Source organism: Podarcis cretensis (assembly GCF_951804945.1).
Source record: "Podarcis cretensis genome assembly, chromosome: 3".
Taxonomy (NCBI): Eukaryota; Metazoa; Chordata; class Lepidosauria; order Squamata; family Lacertidae; genus Podarcis; species Podarcis cretensis.
This window is the reverse complement of record NC_137172.1, coordinates 92846659-92859683: the sequence shown is the minus strand read 5'-3', so window position 1 is coordinate 92859683 and position 13025 is coordinate 92846659. Positions and strand designations below refer to the sequence as shown.

The window sequence follows — 13025 nt, the reverse complement described above, 5'->3', positions numbered from 1 at the left end:
AAAACTCAGTCTTCTTAGATTGCCTTCTTCCAGGATTCAAAGGCACAGTTTCATGGGTGCAAACCTTTGTGCAAGTCATATGCCAAATCACTGAGCCATACTGTGTGTGTGTGTTTGTAGCTGCTTCATGCTCAAATATCATGCTGGGGTCTGTCAGTTTGTTTGTCTGGGTAAAGTCATTGAACCTGACAACATGCTTCTTAAAAGTGATAAACATGTTTGTCTTTCCATTCTTGAATTTTTCCTTTAAGAAATACAATACCTTCAGCTCCTATATTTGGTCTTCTAAAGAACTAACCTTATTTCTATTGTACTCTCAGTTTACAGTGACTCTTCTCAGAGCAAAACATGGTTAAGAAAGTATAACTGGTTCGAAGTGGATGTCTGAACTAGGGTGGGGGAAGGTTTATAAGTGATCACCAAACCAGAACAAGAAGCTATGGTTTGAAGTTGTTTTCAAACCATGGTTTTTGCCAACTCTGATTCAAGCCCCCTTCAGAAGTTACTTGGGTGAAAGGGGCTGTATGAGTAGTAGGCACAGCAAGGCAGGACTACTGCCCCCCAAGTCACATTGCTATCTGCCCACACACCCCTCTATCCATGCATTGTGTGGATGTCTTCATGGGGGAAGCCTGTCTACACACACAGGCACTCACTCATTCTGGGATCCTGATCATGCAGGATCTAGTCCTGCTCACAGTAGACATTGAAGCTCCTCCACATGCAGCTGCTGGGTGACCTTGGGCCAGTCACACTTCTCTGAAGTCTCTCAGCCCCACTCACCTCACAGAGTGTTTGTTGTGGGGGAGGAAGGGAAAGGAGAATGTTAGCCACTTTGAGACTCCTTCGGGTAGTGATAAAGTGGGATATCAAATCCAAAACTCTTCTTCTTCTTCTCTTGATGGGCATGACTAACTTAGGTTTGTTGCCTTCAGTGGTCTACTCTGAGTAGGACTTAGTTGTGTGTGACCCATAGGGTTTCTGAATGTGTGCAAGCCTTTGTGCGTAGACACTGACTCCCCCTATGCACAGCCTGAGGCTTCTTTTATGTGAGGAGCCCACTTCAGATGAGTAAGACATGAAGGGACTTTGGTGTGATGTCTGCATGAGCAAAGGAGTTAGTCATCACTCTTTTTGCAGAGATGCTGCATCCTGGTCAGGGGAGTGAACTTGTTGTATGTATGTGCTTCTAGTCTATAGTTACCACAAAGTATGGCTTGGTGTGTTTTCTGAATTCAACAAAAGTGTTTCATTCATTCATTCATTCATTCATTCATTCATTTTCATCTGCCCAGTGATGTATGGTTAGTAACATGTCAGATCCAGGAAGTGTTTCTAGGGCTTGAACCCAGGTCACATTCCAGCATTCCACTTGCTTCTCCCCACAGCCAAAGAAAAATAGCCACCAGCTGGTAAATAAAGGTTGCATTTTATCTGTGGCCCTTGCTTCCCTTGAAATTGTTTTAGGGAATATTGTGATTTCCAAGGGTCATAAGGCAGGAACTGGCAGGCTTTAACACTTAAGGGTTCTATTTTGCTTTGTTTTACTGTAGCTCAGTCAGTGGCAGCTGCAAAATAGAGGCTCGACTGGGTGGACCTGATTCAAAGAATTAGAACCAAGCTCCCTCTGAGCACATGCTCAGCCCATAAATGTATGATCAGTACCAGAAATGAGCTCACAACATTTTTCACATGAAGATCCTACTCTTGATTCTCCTCCCAACCCCTTAACTTTCATTTTCATAAACCTAGTTGGGCATGGGGGTTGGGAGAGCTTCGTTGTTAAACAATTGGAAGTCAGAAACTTTTGCCAGTCTCCTAGATGTCTGTCAATAGATCCCAATCTACCTTTTGCTGACCCCTGTTTTGAGCTGCTTTGAGTAGTCCATAGGTATTAAGAAGTGCAGGATAGAAATTTCTACGTAAACAAATGTGGTTCCATTAAAATAAAGCTTTACCAAAACCTTTTATTTACTGGCACTGTGATGAAATAGATATATATATCACCTCTGCCATTACCTCTCTCTGGTCTAAATAACATTTTGTGCAGTTTACCAAACATCTGAGTGTACATATTTTCATTTTTATGGTCTTTGTTTTGCACCTTTCAGAATTTATTATTATTTATTGAATTTTATATCCTGCCCTTCCTCCCGAAGGAGCCCAGGGTTACAAGCAGACCCACAATTTAAAAACGAAGATTTTTTTTTTTTAAAAAAAACCCCACTACAATTAAAAGCACTCTAAAACCAGTAAGTCTGAAACATTCTAAAAGCATAGAGTTAAAAATATGATTCCACTCAATGGTCTCAGTGTTGCCAGGAACAGTATTCTTTAGCTATCAAATGCCTGGGTAAAGAGGAATGTTTTCAAGTTTCTCCTGAAAGTTACTGATGATAAAGATGGGTGCATCTCTCTAAGGAGAGCATTCCACAAACAGGGAACCACCAATGAAAAGGCCCTGCAATGCGTGAGCACTAACTGAGCACCCACTGCTGACAGCAGCACCAAGGCATCTACTGCTGAGCATAAGGTTATCTGACATGGTTGATATCTGGGAAGGCACTCCCTTCACTATATTTTATGCCTTCTTAAACACATGGGCTACACTGTCTAGCAAGTGACTACCAGGAACACATCTTTGTCTTTCTCAGTTGTTGTCATTGCCAGCAGGATGGCTTGCAATTGTGGATTCATAGCTAACAGATTTATCAACATTAGGTGTAGTTTGGCTCTCAGATCCAATGTCCAGAACTCTGCAATTCCATAGTATAGATATGGTCTTAATAAATAAAGAAATTGTCCAAGGTGTGAAAACATTGAAGGGCTGCCTAAATTAGCGCTCTGAACATTTGATAACTTGTGCAAATAAGGGGGGGGGGGAATGCAATGTATAGTAGAGACAGAAAACAATAACCTCACACACCTGTCCCGATAGGGGAAAACTTCCAAAGCATAATGGAAATCTCTTTGCCACCCTGATTATGTGTAGGAAGAACAGATCAAGCAATGTGTGGGGGCAATGCAGTGTGCATGTTTTTATAGCTATTTCCTTTCAGGAAATATATAACAGAAGCAGTCTTTTTCAACCTGCTGTCCTCTGGATGTTCTGGTCTACAGCCCCCCCCCCCCAGTCCTGACCATTGATGATTCTGGCTGGGGGCTGATGGAAGCTGGAATCCAAAACAGGTTCTGGAAGGCTGCCTTAGTGGTTTAGTATGAAGGGGAAGGCTAATCGCATTTAGGCAAGAAACAATGTGTTTTCGTTTGCGAGCCTTGAGACTTTAAAGCAATTCATGCCTTTCCCTGAGAGATGACAATATAGGGTGTGTGTGTGTGAGAGAGAAACAGAATGAAGCTAAATGGCATTTGGAGAATTGCAAATACATAATGGAACTGACATTTCCTTATGCTCCAAATAATAATAATAATAATAATAATAATAATAATAATAATAATAATAGAATTTCTTTCCACCCAGCAAGTTTTATCGCTGAAGTGGATGGCTTGTTGCCTGAACATTCTCTTTTGAAATATCTAGATTCTCTGGAACAGCAGGTTTTAAGGCATGGCATGGCTTCAAGTCAGCTAAGGTATGCAGGTGATACTGTACCATGAGCAAGGCCAGACATATGTGAAACTGGATAATTGAGGTTCCTGCAATGCTTCCGTATATATTGCCCTTCCTCCAAGGAGCTTGGAACACTATTATTCTAGTAATTCTCCTGTGGTGGAGGAAGGGGATTCTGTGTGGGTTGTCACTGCCTACCTCTCCACTGTCATGAAGGCAGGCTTTCGAAAGGGTACACCTGTGGTGGGCAAGGCATTCTCCAGACTAATTCAATTCGTACTTAAGTAACTGTGTGGGACAAAAAACAAAGCAACATAGTTCCAGCTTAGTTCCAGTAGTAGTGGAACTGTCTTATATGCCTTCAGACTGCTCTCTGGGCCATTGCTGTGTGGACTGTGAACGGCAGCGCTTTTTGGGATGTAAATGTTTCTGACAATACTGCTTGCGTAGTTTCTCAACTATACCCAGGACCCACAAGAGAATATCTCGTGTCTCATGCCTTGTTGATGCCTTAACAGTCCCTAACCTTGTTTTCACAGGTGATTAGTCACCTTTTGGCTTCTGTTCTTACAGGATGTTACTGTGTCCTGTCCCCACACTAAATGTGAGGCGATTTACAATTGGTCCTGTGATAGTGTCGATTTGAAAGCAAGTTTTCTAGTTAGGGGTTGCAATGAAGTGAGGACAAAATATAGCACAAGTTGCTTCAAGGTTTTGCACACCGTTGCAAACAGTTAGGATGTTTTTGACGGTAGGCATCTTGGTTGGCTTCTGTGAGAAAACAAAATGCTGGATTAGGTGGTCAGTTCCAGTCAACTCTTCTTGTGTTTTTATGATAGCAGCAACATATATATATACCTGTAGGTATTTGAATTTTCAGTTTAAAATATGAATTGGTACATCACCTCCTTAAATTTCTCATTTTTAATACTTGTGACGAGTTTTTTTATATATTTCAAGCTAAACTTGGTTTTTTTAAATAGTTGCAATGTTCTAAAACAAATATGATACTCTAATTCTGATTCAGTTATCTGAATGCCATTGCTTAGGTAGCCTGAATTACAGCACACTTGCACAAATGGGAGGCAGGAGCAGGCATGGGGTACCCCTGATATATTCAGAGATACAAACCCTACAAAGGCATGGATGGCTGCAGCAGGGAGGATATTCCCTCCAAACATCCTCATGGGTATTGAGCAAGCCCAGTGCCTGTAGAATGCTGACTGAGGGAAAACACCCTGAAAACTGGGTGGGAGGAACAAAATGGGATGGAGGGGCTAGAAGAGCAGCACGGAGGAAGAAGCACAGAGATATAAAGATGCTTGCCTGTTTACTTGCTCCTGCATAGCCTTCTGACTGAATTTGAAGGCCTGCCTCAAGCACCCACCCGCCCCTGTTTGCATGTTACTTTTTGTTCCTCTTATTGTAAGTTAATATGATCAGAATATTTTCATTGTTCCTTGAGGCTCTTCAGACTGCTTAGCTGAAAGAGCACTTGGATTATTAACATGCATTTAAAAATAATAATAATAAATTGCACTGTAGTGGCTAAATGGGTCTAACAACTTCTTTAATTTTATACTTTTCTGCAGCCATCTTAAATTTTGGACGCTTTGTCAAAAGGAGTGTAAGTGTCTACAGTTTAGACTGCAGGCTGGCCAATGACCTGGCAGTCTTCATCAAGGAACTTTTATCCAAGCCTTTGGGAAGGCTTGATGTTGGGAACTACTCAGAGAATGTTTATCTCCTGCTTTTGTTTTTAGCATTTACAACCCATCTTTCCTCCAAGTGTCTCAAGGTGGTTCTCTCCCTCTTCATTAATATCCTCACAACAACCTTGTGAAGTAGTTTAGGTTTTTTTTATATCTTGCTGACATTTCTGTTTCTTTTATTGTGAACATTTTATATAGTGTTCACTGTTTTCTTTTTTTTTTGTATGTGACGTATGGTATCGGGTGGCCTCTAAGTTAGGTAAGTAAACTCCATCCTAGGATCATCCAAAGCAGTTTGAAGACACTTGAGGCACACCTCTGATGCTAAGCCAGATAGACAGAAGTGCAGGTCTTCAGAAACCTGACGAAACTCTGGATTTAGCTGTCACGTCATGTCTTTCTTCCCTGTCACAATGTTTTATGACAGCCTTTCCTCTATAAATTTGGAGTGGAAAACCTGGTTTGAAAACGCCTTAAATCAACAGGGTGCAGGCCTGCACTCAGTTACACCCAAGTGCTTCCAGTAACACTTGTTTTCTTGCAATGTGTAGACATACTTTGGCAAAAACCTTATTCTCAACAGTACAATAGGGATTTTCATCTGTCCTTGTAGTGAAACCAATGTGTACGGTACAAGACCCAGCTGGAAAATGTGGGCTTAAATGGTGGAGTTAATGGGGGAAGGGATGGGTTGCAAGGATGGGTGGGCGTATAAGGGACACAACTAGAAATGTCCATAGCCCAGTAGGACTAGCTTATGTGAGAATTAGTGGGTTTGTATGTTTATACAGAACCGCTTAGCATCATGAATTTGCATTCTTACAAAAAATGAAATGCATCCTCTGCCATTATCTCAGGTCATCTCTTAGGAACCATAGGCAGCTCCCTTATACTGTTGGTCCATCTTACTTTGTATTGTTGATACTGACTGGAAGATGCTCTCCAGGGTTTCAGCTAGGGAGTCTCTCCCAACCATACCTGGAAAATCCAGGAGCTTTCGGATGCTTTACCACTGAGCTATCCCCCTTCCCCAAATAGTCCACATACACATTTCTTCTTTTCACATGCTTGCTGCCTCCAGATTTGTGTGGACAACAATGTGTAGATTAGTGGTAGGAAGGGAGTATGGACCTTTCCTTCTTGGGATGCGACTTGAGATTTCATTCTGTACATCATTAGTATCTCTCTCTCTCTCATTAATCCCAAGTGCTTTAAAAGTAGCTGCAATGAGTGTGGCGTACTTCAGATTTCAACAACTGCTGTAATTACTTAATGCAGAGCACTAACTCAGTAATTGCCCATCTTCACGAAAGCTTTGCAATTAAGGGGGGAGGGGAATATATTTAACAAAATTCATATATTGCTTGTTTTAATAAAACTTCTAAGTAGATTAGAGTAGACACATGTAACTTATTTGCAATGTTAGAAATTAGCCAGGCACCAGGTGCATTTTGTGACTGGTGTGGGTCCAATTGCAACCACATGGAGATCTCTGGATGCCAGGTTGATGACTGGAGAAAGCAAAATGTCACTTACAGAAGGACCTGAAATAGTTTCCTTTGAATTTGTTTTATTCTAGATTGTTTTATTTGATGTTTTAATGTGTTGCAAACCACTTTGATGTATTTTCTTTAAAATATAAAGCAGTGTAGAAATGAAAACAACAACAACAACAACAAATCTCATTGCAACCCCCCCCCCCAAACCACCTAGACATTCCATTGTGGCAACCATAACCTAGGTCTAAGGTGCCATTTGGCAATTAGATTATATATTTAAGTTTCTAATACTACTTCTACAGGTCTGGATAGGCTTGTCCTAAACAAAAATATTGCAAGCAGGCACCAAAAAGAATACAGTGTAGAGGAAGGCAGTTCCTAAGTGTAGATGCAACAGCCTAGAAGCCCAATTTATTGCAAGCTTGGAATGAGTATTATGTGGCACCTGGAACAGTAACAGTGCTGCGGATCAAAGTGTTCAAGGGGGCATCCATAGGGTAGGGCAATCCTGCAAGTAAACTGGTCACAATACAGTTTTAAATACAGATAGTGATGCCTAGAATGTGGCCCAGTAATAAATCAGGTTCTATATGCTAATGGGGTCTTGGGAAGCTCCTCATAAAGGGCCAGTGTGGTGTAGTGGTTAAGAGCGGTGGACTCACAATCTGGTGAACCGGGTTTGATTCCCTGCTCCTCCACATGCAGCTGCTGGGTGACCTTGGGCCAGTCACACTTCTTTGAAATCTCTCAGCCCCACTTACCTCACAGAGTGTTTGTTGTGGGGGAGGAAGGGAAAGGAGAATGTTAGCTGCTTTGAGACACCTTAGGGTAGTGATAAAGCGGGATATCAAATCCAAACTACTACTACTACTACTACTACTCTTCTTCTTCTTCTTCTTCTTCTTCTTCTTCTTCTTCTTCATTGTAGTAATCTAGTTTCAAAGCCACCACTGCCTGAACTTCTGTGGCCAAGCTCTCCAGGGGTGGTCATAGCTGGTGCAGCTGGTAAAAGGCGCTTCTAGCCACTAGGGCTACCGGGTCCTCCATTGACAGAGCTGGTCCCAGAAGCACCACAGGGCTGGGCTGTGTACCTGCACTAGCCAGTGTTTAGTTGGCTTTGGAGTGAGATTTGTGCTCTCATCTTCGTCCAGCATGCTTCCTTAGTCTGAAGTTCCCCAGAATGCCAAGGAGTCGGCAATTGTGTTGGCTGCCCATTTCATCTTTGCATTGCATAGTGAGAGCAGGGCTTTGACAGAATGGCCAGCTTCCCCCACTGCAAAATCTCCCTGAGCATTCGGGAACACATCAGGTTCCATCAGTCTCAAACTAGGTAGTTCCCTCACTGATAACTTCTGAAGGCTTTTTAAAAAACAACAGCAATGACACAGACCTGTAAAACTCCAAAAAATATTGTTTCTTAAAGGGAAAGTTTGTACCATTCAATTCACTTTCAGGGGACTACAGTATAAGGCAAAGTCAAGGTATTTAATGTTTTCTTTCTTTTGTGCTACATTGTTATGTTGTTCAGTTTTGTGGTTGGTTGTGCAAGAATTACTTATACAAAGTGGCAGGCTGGGTTGTTTACTTATTCTCCATGGCACTGCTGGTAATGGAAGTAATCTGTCTACATTCTCTCTTCCCCTTTCCCGCTGCTGAGCATGACTATCCAGCTTGCTAGTGTATGCCCCAGTCCTTGTTTCTCTGTTTCCAGTTAAACTGGCCACAGATTCGGTAGCATCCAGTAACAAACTATGATTATAGGTTTCCTCTGCAGCAGCTGGAGGTGAAAGCTTTCTCCCTCTGCTGTGATCTGATGAGTCTCGCAGCAGATGCTCTTTAATCTTCACTGCTTTTGCTGCTCATTCTACATGTTGTGTGCGTGTGTGGGAGTAAATCTGTGCCCACAAGAAAACAAAGCAAAGCAATGATTTCAGTGCATTGCTGAAGTGAGCATGTGGAAGTTAGGTTTTGCAGTAACTCTGAATTGTCTGTGACAGAAGGCCCTCGCTTCTGTTGAGTTGCTTCCCCGTTCCCTCCTCACCCCCGAGTGGGTCTGCAGTAATGTAGACGGGCTCAAAATTGGCCTCTTTGTAGGAGTGTAGGTCACCCAGATGAGAAGCTTTTCTGAGCACAGCTGCCACGACTAGACTGGCGATGTCAGAGGGAAGTGCCAGCATTTGGTGAGGGTTCAGTCATTCTGCTCACTCTACCTCTTGTCTACCTGTTCAATCTTCTTATTTTGCTAACCCTGTTAGACTTGAGATCACCTGCTAGATCTCAAGTGGGTGAGCCACGCCCAGATTTTATGGATGTTTTGGTTTCAGCATGATCCTGCAAAGGTTTGCACTCTTTAATGCCTCCCCTACCTCTGTTGTCTAACCTGTGTTACTAATTACGAAATACCATTCTGTGAAAGAGTACAAATTGAACAAGGCATCTATTAAAGTCTTAGAAGCATTAAAAGATAAGGCGCCCAGCTTTCTTGTATTATATGGCTTGGTTGTTTGCCACTCTGCACTTCTTTTGGAGAAAGAATGAGACAGAAATTTAAGGAGGGGGACACACACAGTGAGAACCATGCTTATAACACTTGCCATGTGTTAAAAAACAAAAAACAGCTAAGGTGTTAAATCTGCAATTTCTGTGAGATGGTTTTACACCCTTGTTTGTTGGCAAAACTGTCTACATGTGTACAATTAAGTAAGAAAGGACTACTGTTAATTGCTCTATGTGGCATCTATTACCAGCAGTGATAAGCTACTGAAAGTAAAAGGTCATGATATAGCTGGTGTGATTTCCCCCCCTCCACCGCACTGGCACATAGCATTTTCAGATGCTTCCACTGGTACAGAGAAAATCACCAGGCTGCATGAGGTAGCTGCTGTACACTATCTGTCTACCATGAAATAACAGCTGCAGTGAGGGTGATTTGAAAGTGATCTCTGTTTGGTATCAGTAATGTTTAGACTGGCTAGTATGCTTTAATTCAATTTTACATGATCGGGAATGACCGGAAAATGTTAAGAACATTAATGTAGCTATAAAAACATTTATATACTGCTAAATCTTAAAAGAAAATATCAAAACAGTTCACAGCAACTTTACATAAAACCGATACAATAAATCCCATGTAATGTTTTTGAAATCAGAGAACTATTGTGGAAAGGTGTTGTTTTTTTGTTGCCAATTAATTTTTATTGAATTTTACAAACTTTTAAACAAATCAACATCAAATTTAACATAAAACCATTTAAAAGTTGTATTCTTAAGTGCCTAAAAAAGCCTGATGAAATAGAAAAGCTTTCAGTAGGCATTTCAAAGTTGGAACAGAAGGAGCCTGTTGCCTCTCTATCGGTAGAGTGTTCTGCAGGACTGTGTTTATGAAACTAAAGGCTAGGTTGCTTGTTGTTGTCAAATGAGCCTCACCTACTTGGCTAATGACCAATGATGCATCAGCAGATAATCTCAGTGATTTTGTTAGAGTGTGTGTGCAGAGGGTGAGTAAGTGATCTTTGCAGGGTGACCCTGTGCATCCTTTCTTAATGCACCACAGCAGCAGATTTGTGTTGTGTGGCTGGAAAAATCCAAGGCACCTTGAAAATTGCTCCTGGTGCTTGAGGAATTTGAAATATTTCCCCTTGATTCTGTGCTGGGCTGCCTCCTAAAACAGCAACTCCACTCCCCGCCAGGTTGGTGTTTGGATGTTTTGTATGGGGTTTGGTCCCATTTATGTTAAACAACAAAAACAAAGGGCTGTTCCTGTTTCTGTGACTACATCTTTTAAATGGATGGATGTCCAATACAAATTGTGGGAGGGAGGGGCAAATGCTCATCTTTTTCAGTTCTCAGCTATTGGCTAAAAGCTCATGCACTCATTAAAACTGAGGTGACTTAAAAGCGGATGACAGATCTGGTTCTCCTTCTTCAAGAAAACTGCTGCATTAATCACAGAGGTGTGACGGAATATATTCTTAGCTATATCACATAGCTGCACCATATGCACCATAACCACTAACCCTGGAATCCCCAACATCACACTCAAAACCTCCCTTGGCACCTGCCAAAATCTGTCCCAGTTTCTTAAAATCATTGCTTTTTGGCTTGCAAGGGTTACCTGCTTTTGTCTGTCTTTTTGGTTGGAGGTGGGTGTTTTGCCTGTTTGTGGGGTTGGTTCTGAGCACCGCCAGTTTTTCTTTTGTGAAATGGGTATTTTGTGGTGCCCGCAACAGTTTCTAAAATTTCCAAATGTTTCCCTTGGCTCTAAAAGGGGTGTGTGCATGTGTTAGGAAATCTCTGTCCTGATCTACCTACTGGGCCTTAGCAAATGGAGGAAAACAGTCACAAATTACTAACACTATACGGTACTTGCATGCAGTGTAACCACTACATCTTTAGACTGAATAAGGGAAGCTTACAATCATTGCTGTAACATTTTATAAGATGCATCCATTGCCCACAGGCACATGGGTGTAAGTACATTTTTAAAAGTCCTAAGCAATAATTACAAAAAAAGAGGCTAAAACCACAAATCACCTACGTACAGGTGAGCACTCATTTCAGTAATGGGTAGTGGTACAAAGTTTTGAAGCTGAATTATATTCTAGGTTGGAGCAGCCCAGAGGTTCAATGAAATGGCAGAGGATGCTATGAGAATGCCATGCTAAGTGTTCTGAAAAAGTGGGTCCTGTCTCTGGGAGTCCTTTGGGATCATATTCAGGGTGGAGTGGGAGAAGGAAAAAGGAGGAAGAAAGTGCAGTGAGATTTCCTTCCTTTTTTTGTTCAGGGTTTTGATTTGAATCACCACATGAATCTCTATAAAAACAGTCTTCTTGATTAAAAGCTGTTTGCACACAATGAGTAAGATATTGCATACCTATACTTTCCACAAGCTGAGGAGGATTGCTAGAGTGAGGGAGACTTCTCGGAAGTTTGTTCATGTAAGACTTCCTCATGTAACATGTGTGGGATGCAATATTTGAATAGGTTGTTGTGTACAGAATGCAGGTTTGACTAGCACAAGTGGTATCCCAAGTAAAATTCAGGTGTCAGCAGTGTGATCCAAACCTATACACGCCAGATTTTTATGCATGCACACCATACTGAAGTTACTGTATATAGCTTGTGGCTTTTGTAAGCAGCATGCTGGGAGGAAAGACAAAGTCAGGTGGTGGTAGCTTCCACTTACTGGAGGCGTGGTTTATGGCTTTGCCTGTTCATCTTATCTGACGACTTGAGAGCTCTTGATATCATTTCTGCAAGGTGGTGTGGTGGTAGGAAGAGGGAAGATAAACAAAATAAATGTCTGATGTCAACGTGCCATTTCACATTATGGATTTTTAAGTTGTGCTTTTTAAAAATTATGCAAATTGGTTGCCGTTCTTGTGCACAGAACATATTTCCTGGACCGTCCTAAGTTCCTCATTCTCCTTGTCTCTTTCGGTCAGGCTGCTTCTAAACTAGCTTTGACTTTACAAATGTTGACCTTTTTTTGCTAAGCTACTGCAGACAGCTTGGGGTCAGCACAAAGTACTAATCACAGGAGGATTATAAGCAAAACATTTCATTGCATGTCACATAGAAACCTTAAAATGGGCAGTGTATGGTACCAGCAAATTTCTAATACTTCTATTGTATGTGGGTGTCAGAATCACTACATATATTCACTGTTCAATCATAGAACAAAACAAATGATGTGGAAGTAGTACATTTTACTACCTTCAGTTTGGATGCAAGCTCCCCTGATTTACAATATCCTTCTAAATATTTAGAATTTGTATCACTTAATTCAAAACCTGAATGCTCCATTCAGCTTAATTAAAAACTGTCCACAATATTTGCATATTTTTGGGTGGTGGTGGGAGGCACACTTTGTATTCTGCTACTTTTAATAATATCAAAACACACGTGGGTTAAAGCAGGTAAGGTTTGGCATCTGGAGGAAGAAGCAAGGAAGAGTGTTTTCTTATCTCTTCAGCAACAGCAAACACATCAAGTTGTAAGTTTGCCCCTAAGGGATACAGAATCTTTTGATCCTTATCTCCAGGAATCCCCAAAATGCACCCTTCTGATTTGCAACACAGTGTTGTCGACTCTACTTTAAAAATTAACATAATATATGTGTTTAAACAATTTTCTTTCCTCTAGAGCAGATCTGTCCAGCCTGTGGGCCCATCAAGCTGAACGCAGCACATTAGCTTGCCTCTTGCCTGCCAGCACAGCTGTTTTTGCAACAAAGAAAAGATT

The 13025-nt window shown here is 41.5% G+C and overlaps 1 protein-coding gene across 1 annotated transcript in view; it reads left to right on the top strand.

Moving 5' to 3' along the window:
• Positions 1 to 13025, top strand: part of LRRC1 (leucine rich repeat containing 1) — a 59326-nt gene that overhangs the window by 3763 nt on the left and 42538 nt on the right. The gene's annotated exons all lie outside the window — the stretch shown is intronic.